The sequence below is a fragment of the Patagioenas fasciata genome, chromosome 29, assembly GCF_037038585.1.
Source record: "Patagioenas fasciata isolate bPatFas1 chromosome 29, bPatFas1.hap1, whole genome shotgun sequence".
NCBI classification, from domain to species: domain Eukaryota; kingdom Metazoa; phylum Chordata; class Aves; order Columbiformes; family Columbidae; genus Patagioenas; species Patagioenas fasciata.
Genome location: NC_092548.1, coordinates 3677007 through 3684984, shown reverse-complemented (window position 1 = coordinate 3684984; position 7978 = coordinate 3677007). Strand labels below are relative to the sequence as shown.

Here is a 7978-nt window from a genome sequence, read left to right as displayed (position 1 = left end):
CACAACGTGAAATGGAAACGCTTTTCCTTTCTGCTCGATTCCAGCCGTCCCTGTAGGCAGCGGCTCCTTGACTGCTTCACCTGAGTGTGTCCGTGAGCCTCGGGGCGATCCCACAGGTACGACCTGGGAACAAATGAGCGTTTCCATGTTAATTTTCCGTTCCTGTGAAATTTCGCTTGCTGCTTTCTTGGCTGACGCTCGGTCACGCAGAGGGGAAGTGGGTCCAGCTCAGTGCTGTGCCCCAGAGGGCTCTGCCTTGCAAAGCTCTTTGCCAACTGCTCCATCTCTGCGCCGCTCGCAGTGCCGGCTGCCGAGGCAGCAGCAGGTTGGGGCTGAGTTTAGAGCTGGGTGAGCTCCAGGGAGTCCTTTCTCCTGACAGCTCCAGGCCTGCTTAGTGGCCACTGCAAGTGCTGGATAAATGTTGGCAAGATGCTCCTGACTGGAAGGAGAGAGGAGCTGCCACTGGGATGGGTTTGGAGCCTGCGGTGGCTCACGGAGGTGGTCATTGCGGAGGAACAGTGTGAGCTCTGGTGCTGCTGTCTCCAGGTTGGATCACCAGACCACCGTGCTGGTTCACCAGATCTTTGGCAGATCCCTGTGCTCCCGTGGTGAGCGCTGGCTGCCAGGTCCTGGGCCTGTGACTCTCAGGGCAGTGGTTTCCCTGAGAGCCTTGGAGCAAAAACCTTTTGGGAAAACTGCTGAGTGTGTGTAACTTCTCCAGAGCTGCAGCTGGTCAGTCTGGATGTTCCTGTGGGTTGTGGGGTGTGTTGTGGTGATGGAAAATGCTGTTGGCTGTGGGCCCCAGCTCTTTGCCACCAGCTGAAGAACCCACGTTGGCAGTTACGGAGCAGCACTTGCTGTCCCAGCACGCAGTGGAATTGCACGCTGTGAATCCTGGTGCCGACATCCCAGAGCCCAAAGCTGGAGAGGGGGAACACGGCAGCTGCCTGTGCTGTGCTGGGGTGGTGTTGGGTGCAGGTGTTGTGCCAGGGTGTGCTTACTGCTCTTGCTTTTGCAGTGAAGTTCTCAGTGTGCAGGAGCATCTGGGAGACCTCTGACCCTTTCCTGGACCTGGCGCTGGAGATCAGGTACTGGGGCAGGGTCTGGGTGGGGGGAGCTCTGCTCTCACAGGGGATGTTCCTGCAGCTGCACCGTTCCTGCTCTCAAGGCTGCTTAACTGCCAGTGTCAGGCAGGGTGTGGGCAAGAGGGAAGCAGCTGCTGTTGTTGTGCTGCCTCTGTCTGGCAAAGCAGAGCCCGTTGCCTGAGCATGAGCCACGACTCCTCCAGTGAGGCTCCGCGCTGTGGGGGACAGTGCAGCCGTCCCTCATGGCGTGCTGGCCAGGGCCTGGCTGGGGGCAGGCTCAGGGTTTTGGTGCAGTCTGGGGCCCTGTGCTCATGCTCTGTTTTATCTCTTGGGGCCAGCGCCTCTGATCAGGTGAAAAAAGCTGTGACCAACAGACCCGTGTCTTCCCCAGTGACAGGCCAGGTGAGTCCTGAAGGCTGTTCAGGGCCAGAGCACCATGTCACCACTACCAGCCAAGAAGCTGGTGTTTTGTGCCAAAAAGTGAGTCTGAGCTTCTGCCTGGGGTCTTCAATAGGTGCCTTGTGTCTTGTGATCTGGAGATTGTGTTGGGGACAGTGTAGACCAGATGCTGGGTGTCTTGCTCAGCTGGAGGCAGACAGGGAGAGCCCCTCAGCCCCAGGGCTGCAGCAATTGCTCTGGTTTGGGGTGCAGGGCCAGGTCCCTGCTGTTGTTCCCATCCCGGATTAAGGCTGGAGGAACGCCTCCTGTCTTCTTGCTCAGGACAGAGGGGCGGGGGTGCCAGTCCCTGGAGCGGGGTGGCCTCGCCAATCTTCTCTGGGTATCCTGTCCCCTGGGGTGGTGGGAGGAGGAGACTCTGCAGCCTCCAGGCAGTGGCTGGGACCGGCCCTCTGGGCGCCACTGTGCAGCCAGGGCTCAGGACAGTGCGCTGGGGTTTCTGTTGTTTACATTTCCCTCCTTCCTTTTTTCCTTTCTGCTTCTAACGGAAAACACTTCTGATTTGTTGACCACCCCCACTTTCCTCTCCCCTGCTGTGTCTTTACCCTTCCTTTTTCTCTGGGCTCTCCTTCTTATTTTCTTCTCTTGGCTCATGGAAACCTCTTTTCTTTAGATCACCAAGTTTGTTGTTTTTTTTTTCATGTCAATAGCTGCAGCGCAGCATCCTGTGGAAGGCGAGCAGAAGCGACCATTGCGCACCACCTCATTCCCAATTTGCCAAGCACACCTTCCCCATGGACAGCACCCAGCCCAACTCCTGGGCCTTTTGGCAAGTCGAGGTTAGTGGTGCCAGTTGCTCTCAGGCTCCTGACTGGCAGCAAGGCCAGTACTCCACGAGACAACTGCATGGCAGGTGGCCCGGGGGAGGGAGTGATTTCAGCAGCCACCTCTCCTGTTCTCTCGGGTTGGCTAAGATGGTAGCAATTGAGTGCTGTGCTTGTGCACTGTGGAGTGTGGAGGAAGAGGGGGGCTCCTGACCTGGCCTTCAGATCACGTCAGCCTCTTTTCCTGTTCTGCAGGCTGTCCTCATCTGCACTGCATCAGGCAAATCCTGAAAAGCCGACCTTCAGCTGCGTCCTCAGCTCAGCCTTTTGGCTCCCAGCTGTCTTAGGGTTAGGATTTACAGTAAAGGTTAGAGTTAGGGTAAAAATTAGGGCTTAGTGTAAGGGTTAAGTTAGGGTTAGATTTAGAGTTAGGGTTAGGATTAGGTTTAGGTTTAGCATTTAGATAAGGGTTAGGTTTTAGTTAAGGTTGAGGGTTAGTGTTAGGTAAGGTTTTGGGTTAGGGGATAGAGTTAGGGTTAGAGTTTGGGATAGGCTTAGGGAGCATGGTTAGGGTTTTGAGTGAGGGTTATGGGTCAGGTTTTGGGTTAGACTTAGTGTTAGAGTTAGGATTAAACTTTGGGCAAGAGGTTAGAGCATAGCGTTAAGGGTTAGGATTAGAAGTTTGTGATTGGGTTCTATGAGGTTTAAGTTAGGGTTAAGTAGTAGGGTTAAGGTATAGGGTTCGATTTAGGGTAAAGGGAAGTGTTAGGAGTTACAGTTAGGGTTAGGCTTAGGAATTAGGGAGTGGGGTTAGACTTTGGGGTTACGGGTTTGATTTATGTTTAAGGGGGAGGGTTAGATCGAAGGTTAGAAATAGGGTTAAACGTAGGGCAAGGGTCAGAGTTAGGGTTAGAATTACTGTTAGGGTTAGGAGTATGTGTTTCAGTTAGGTGATGTTTGGGATTAGGGTTATGTGTTAGAGTTAGGCTTTAGGGTTAGGAATTATGGTTAGTGCTAGACTTAGGAGCTAGGGATTAGTCTGAGAGTTAGGATTTTAGGTTCGGGTATGTGTTTGCATTTGGGTTTAGGTTAGGTGTTCATGTGTTAGGGTTAGGATTTGATTAGTGTTAGGGATAGAGAGTAGTGTCAGTGGAAGTGGTTGGGGTTAGGGGTTGGTTTGAGGAAGTAGGGCTGGGGTTAGGGTTACGTTTGGGTTAGAGTTAGTGGTAGGGTCAGGGTTTGATTAGGATTAGGGTTAGAGTTAAGGTGAGGGGTTTTGGGTGAGGGATAGAGTTTGGTTTTAGGTTTAGGCATAGATTTCTGATTAGAGTAAGAGGGCTAAGCATTAGGTTTAGAGTTGGAGTTAGGGGTAGAGGTTGGTCTTCGATTTAGCCTTGCTTTAGGATTACAGTAAGTGATTGGACTAATATTAGAAGTTTAGATGAAGGGATAGGTGTTAGGGGTAGGGTTAGGGTTATTATTAGGGTTTGATTAGGATTAGGTTTAGGGCTTATGGGTAGGGATGTGGTTAGTGATAAGGGTTAGTATTAGGGTTAATGTTAGGAGTAAGGATTAAGGTTAGGGGTTAGGGAATAGTGTTTGTGTAAGCAGTAAGACTTCAGGTTTAGGGGGAAAGGGTAGGAATATGGTTAAGGTTGGCATAGGGTTAGGAGTTTGGGTTAGGGTTAGGCTTAGGTTTTGGAGTTTGGGTTAGGGTTAGGCTTAGGAGTTTGGGTTAGGCTTAGTCTTAAGCTTAGGAGTTTGGTTTAGGCTTAGACTTAGGGTTAGGAGTTTGAGTTAGGATTTAGGGTTAGTCTTAAGGCTAGGAGTTTGGGTTAGGGTTGGGCTTAGGCGTCTGGGTTGGGCTTAGGCTTAGAGTTAGGAGTTTGGGTTAGGGTTAAGGGTTTGGGTTTGGCTTAGAGTTAAGGATTTGGGTTAGGGTTAAGGGATTGGGTTAGGATTGGGTTTAGGGTTAGGAATTAGGCTTAGGTTTAGGATTAGGATTAGCGTTATGTTCTGGGTTAGGGTTAGAGGTTAGGGTTAAGAGTCAGGGATTAGGGTTAGGAGTTGGGGTTAGGAATCTTAACCCTCGACAGGGACAAAGGGGGTCCCCAGGATGTCACAATGGGCCCTGGGAAGTCACAATGGGCCCTGGGGACAACGGGCGGTCCTGGGATGTCACAATGAGCCCTGGGGACAAAGAGGGGTCCCCTGAATGTCACAATGGGCCCTGGGGACAAATGGGGGTCCCGACGGTGTCACAATGGGCCCTGGGGACAAGTTGGGGTCCTGGGATATCGCAATGGACCCTGGGGACAGAGGGGGTCCCCAGGATGCCACAATGGGCCCTGGAGACAAAGGGGGGTCCCCAGGATGTCACAATAGGCCCTGGGGACAAAGTGGGGTCTTGGGATGTCACAATGGGCCCTGGGGACAAAGGGGGTCCCAAGAATGTCACAATGGGCCCTGGGGACAAAGGTGGTTCCCCTGAAAGTCACAATGGGCCTTAGGGACAAAGGGCGGTCCCCAGGATGTCACAATGGGCCCTGGGGACAAAGGGCATCCCCAGGATGTCACAATGGACTCTGGTGACAAAGGTAGTCCCCAGGATGTCACAATGGGCTCTGGGGACAAGGGGGGGTTCTGGGATGTCACAATTGACCCTGGGGACAAAGGGAGTCCGCAGCATGTCACAATGGGCCCTGGGAACAAAGGAGGGGTCCCCAGGATTTCACAATGGGCCCTAAGGACAATGGGGGGTCCTGCGACGTCACAATGGGCACTGGAGACAAGAGGGGGTCCCCAGGATGTCACAATAGGCCCTGGGGACAAAGAGGGTCCCCACGGTGTCACAATGGGCCCTGGGGACAATGGGAGTCCCCAGCATGTCACAATGGGCCCTGGGGACAAGGGGGGGTCCTTGGATGTCACAATGGGCCCCAGTGACAAAGGGATCCCCCATGGTGCCAAAATGGGCCCTGGGGACAAAGTAAGGTCCTGGAATGTCACAATGGGACCCAGTAACAAAGGGGGTCCTCATGGTGCGAAAATGGGCCCTGGGGACAAAAGGGGTCCCTAGGATGTCACAATGGGCTCTGGGGACAATGGGGGGTCCTGGGATGTCACAATGGGACCTGGGGACAAAGGGGGTCCCCACGGTGTCACAATGGACTCTGGGGACAACAGGGAGTCATGGGACGTCCAATGGGCCCTGGGGACAATGGGGGGTCCTGTGAAGTCATAATGGACCCTGGAGAAAAGGGTGGGTCCCCAGGATGTTACAATGGGCTCTGGGGACAATGGGGGGTGTCCAGGATGTCACACTGGGCCCTGAGGACAAGGCGGGGTCCCCATGGTGTCACAATGGGTTCCCAGTGAAAAGGGGGGGTCCCCATAGTGTCACAATGGTCCCTGGGGACAAAGAGGGGTCCCCTGAATGTCATAATGGGCCCTGGGGACAAGGGGCGTCCCCACGGTGCCACAATGGGCCCTGGGGACAAAGTGGAGTCCTGGGATGTCACAGTGGGCTCCAGTGACAAAGGGGGTCCTCATTGTGCCACAACGGGCCCTGGGGACAAACGGGATCCCCAGGATGTCACAATGGGCCCTGACGACAAAGGGGGTCCCCAGCATGTCACAATGGGCCCTGAGGACAAGGTGTGGTCTCCATGGTGTCACAATGGGCCCTGGGGACAAAGTGGGGTCCTGGGATGTCAGAAGAGGCACTGGGGGCAACGAGGGGTCCTGGGAAGCCTCGATGGTCCCTGGGGACAAAGGGGGTCCCCACGGTGTCCCAATGGGCCCTGGGGACAAAGGGGGGTCCCCAGGATGTCACAATAAGTCCTGGGGACAAAGGGGGTCCTGGGACGTCACAATGGGCCCATGGGATAAAGAGTGGTCCCCTGAATGTCACAATGGGCCGTGGGGACAAGCGGGGTCCCCACGGTGTCAGAATGGGTCCTGGGGACAAAGGGGGGTCCTGGATTGTCACAATGTGCACCAGTGACAAAGGGGGTCCCCTGAATGTCACAATGGGCCCTGGGGACGAGAGGGGTCTCCACGGTGTCACAATGGGCCCTGGGGACAAAGGGGTTCTGGGGACATCACAATAGGCCCTGGGAACAAAGGGGGTCACCATGGTGCCACAATGGGCCCTGGGGACAAGGGGTTAGGGGGTTGTGTTAGGGGTTTGGAGGATTAGGTGGTGCAGGATTTGGGGGTGCAAGGCTGGGGGAGCAGGATTTTGGGGGGCCTGATTTGGGGCTACAGGGTCTGGGGTTGCAGGTTCCAGGGGTGCAGGATTTGGGGGTTCAGGGTTTAGGGGTGCAGTGGTTTGGAGTGCAGTGTTTTGGGGTGCAGGGTTTGGGGAAGGAGGATATGGAGGTGCAGGGTTTAGGGTGCAGGATCTTGGGGTGCAGTGGTTTGGGGTGGAGGGCTTGGTAGGGCAGGATTTGGGGGTGGAAATTTTATTGGGTAGGGCTGGGGGTGCAGGATTTGGGGGTGAAGGGGTTGTGAGGTGCAGGGTTGTGGGGTGCAGGGTTTGGGAGATCGGGATGTGGGTCTGGAGGATTTGGGGGTGCAGGGTTTGGAGCAGCAGGATCTGGGGGTGCAGAGTTGGGGGGTGCAAGATTGGGGGTAGCAGGGTTTGGAGGTTGCTCTGGGATGTTCTTCTGGTTTTTAAAGGCCATGTTCCAGAACACAACGATGCCAAGTGAAGGGTCCAGGCTGTGTTTTCCTCCCCGCGCATTTCCCTGTGTGATCTGCTCTGTGACCCCCCCGTGAGCAGGGGTTGGACTGGGGGTCTGCAGAGGCCCCTTCAGCCCCACCAGGCTGGGATTCTGTGGCTCTGTGACTCTGCCCTGCGGTTCCCCAGCACCCCCAGGATGTTCCACAGCCCACAGGCAACTGCAGCTTTTCCTTTTCGGGCCGATTTCTGAAAAACCCCTGGTTCTTGTGCTGGGCTTCACCTCCCGTCCGGGTACCCCGGGGTGACAGCGGGGCCTCTCCGGTCCTTCCGCGGGCTCTGCCCGGTCGGAGCAGCAAGGCCGGCGATGGGGAGGGGTTCCCGGGGAGGGCAGAGCCCGTCCCGCGGGGCTGCGGGGACGTTTCTAGGCAGGCTCCGCGCTAAACAGCCCTGTTGCTAGGGCAGGGGGGCATTCCCAGCCCGGCGCTGCGGTAGACAGACCCGTTGCTACGGCTGCGGGGCCTTCCAGGCCGGACTCCGCGCGGCGCGGCCCCCGTCGCTATGGGAACGGGGCCCTTCCAGTGCGGGCGGCGCGCAGCATGGCGGTGCCCCTGCCGAGCGCGGCGCTGAGCGGCGTCCGGAGCGGGCGGGCGTTCGGCACGGCCGGTGAGTCCCGGGCCGAGAAGCCCCGGTTCCCCTGCGCGGGCAGCGGGAGCCGCTTGGGGCGTGGCGGGGAGAGCGCTCGGGCGGCTGAATTCCTGGCGTGGCCGGCTCGGGGAGGCGGGGGTGGCTCCGGCTCTTCCCGGGCTCTCTCGGCCTCGTCTCTTGGGCTCTGGAGAAAGCGGGAACTCTCTGGCAGCGAAGAGGTGGAGTGAACAGCAGAGGCAATGCCGCTGTTCGGCGGCATTCTTTATTTCATCAGCGCTGGGCAGCACTGGTAGACGCTTGCACCTGGGCAGGAACAAGCCCAGGTTCCAGTCTAAGCTGGG

The 7978-nt window shown here is 56.4% G+C and overlaps 1 long non-coding RNA gene across 2 annotated transcripts; it reads left to right on the top strand.

The window, feature by feature from the left end:
• The first annotated feature begins 858 nt into the window (after positions 1-858).
• LOC139825859 (uncharacterized) lies at positions 859-4133 on the top strand. Of its 2 annotated transcripts, none has more exons than XR_011736021.1 (4): positions 859-1088; positions 1424-1487; positions 2192-2320; positions 2561-4133. It is a non-coding gene; the product is annotated as an uncharacterized lncRNA (long non-coding RNA). The 2 variants fall into 2 exon arrangements; XR_011736022.1 differs by having other exon boundaries at positions 1424-1565.
• Positions 4134-7978: the final 3845 nt, after the last annotated feature.